This window comes from Schistocerca cancellata, chromosome 1 (assembly GCF_023864275.1).
Source record: "Schistocerca cancellata isolate TAMUIC-IGC-003103 chromosome 1, iqSchCanc2.1, whole genome shotgun sequence".
Lineage (NCBI taxonomy): Eukaryota > Metazoa > Arthropoda > Insecta > Orthoptera > Acrididae > Schistocerca > Schistocerca cancellata.
In genome coordinates, this window is record NC_064626.1 from 1,059,547,430 (window position 1) to 1,059,549,528 (window position 2,099).

Below are 2,099 nucleotides of genomic sequence, written 5' to 3' on the forward strand. Positions count from 1 at the left end.
AGGAGCACTATCGTGAACACGTTAACGTCTTGGCTACCAAACTCGCCTGATGTACATTCCGTGGAACCCATCTGGGTCGTTAACGGACGTCATCACCGCATTAGAATGGGGTTGGGTTGTTTTGGGGGAGGAGACCAAGCAGCGAGGTCATCGGTCTCATCGGATGGGTAAGGAACCATCCAGGCATTTGCCTGAAGAGATTTAGGGAATTCATGGAAAACCTAAACCAGAATGGCCGGATGCAGAATTGAACCGTCGTCCTCCCGAATTCGAGTCCAGTGTGCTAACCAATGCGCCACCTCGCTCGGCAGCATAAGCATGTGAACACGTTAATGTCTTGGCGACCAAACTCGCCTGATATAAATCCTATGGAACCCATATGGGTCGCTACCGGACACCATCACCGCATAAGCATATCAGCAGCCCGTTATTTATGTAAGTTATGTGATCTGTGCGTAGACATCTAACGCTACATACCTCCACAGACCAACCAAAAAACTGTCGGATCTCTGATACGCAGAATCATTTACATATTTCGTTCTATAGGCGGACAAGAAAGCTATCTAAATAGCGTACAAGTAACCACTACAGTGTAGAACTGAAGGTGTCTGAAAGAAACACGCCGTCAGATGAACATGGATGACACTTTTATCCACACATGATAATTGCGCTGAAGTCACCACACAGTAGTTACGTTGAAGTCACCGCGATTTATGACATCTCCTGGAACTTACAAAAAGCGAGACATGGTTCTTAATAGGGTGCGTGGTCGTCGTATACAGCAATGAATGTTCTGCGACGTCCTCCATTGCTGTCCACAAAGTTGGTGAGTAGTTCCTGAATTAGAACCTTCTGTTTCTCTAGATATGCAGTTGACAGTTCCTGGAAGGTCGTTGATGCATGTAGACCTGCTGCTACATGTCTCTCTAACGCGTTCTAGACATGCTCCACGGAGTTTTAGGAGGGAGAACTAGAGGTCCATTCCATTCGCCGAATATTCTCTTGTCCCAAGACCTTCTATACATGCGTTGTACGATGCGTGACGCATTGTTATCCACAAAAATTACGTCAGGGCCGAATGCACCCATAAATAGAAAGACATGGGGAAGGAGTACAGTGTCTCAGTAAAGATGACCGATGAATTTACGTGTTAAAATATTTGAAGGTTAATACACGCAGGCGCTAGGCGCTACAGTCTGGAGCCGGGCGGCCGCTACGGTCGCAGGTTCGAATCCTGCCTCGGGCATGGATGTGTGTGATGTCCTTAGGTTAGTTAGGTTTAATTAGTTCTAAGTTCTAGGCGACTGATGACCTCAGAAGTTAAGTCGCATAGTGCTCAGAGCCATTTGAACCAATACACGCAGGAAACAATATGCCTCCCCACACCAAGACACTGGATCATCAAAACGATCATGTTCGACAATGTTCCTGGGTGCATTACGCGTTCCCACCTTCGCTATTTGAAGGTATGTTCAAAATCACTAATCTGACTGCATCTGCTCTCAGTCGAGAATAAGTCACGACCCCACTCCTCGTTCGTCCTCTCTACGCTCTTGGCACCATTGCAAACGGTGTCTCTCCTTCGATCACCACGGCCTATAGTTCGGAACGCACCACATGGAGTAAAACAACGATATGAGTAATACCAAAATTTCGAGCATCACTCTTCACACTTCGTTCTTCTTCCATTGCAGCAATAATTCTTCCCATGTTAAGTCTTCCAAATATTGTCTCTGTAACAATGACACGAATAGTACCAAAATCCCTGGCATCAGTCGTCACACTTCGTTCTTATTCCAGTGCAACAATAATTTTTCCCCATATTAAGTCTTCCAGATATTGTCCCTGCTCCATGTTGTTATGAAGAACACCACGAATGAGCACGGTAACTACTCCCTGACTGACACACACTACCTTACCCCTTTCCTTCAGATGCTTCGTGTTGCAGCTCCGTGTAATATGTAGCTTTCTATGCAAGACTGAGAGACCTCTGCCAACATGCTAACAGATTTTAATTTATTTTCACACGGTTGGTAATGTGTTGTGTTACTTTATCTATCTCCACCCAACTTTTTGCTGAGCAGTGTATATACCAGCGA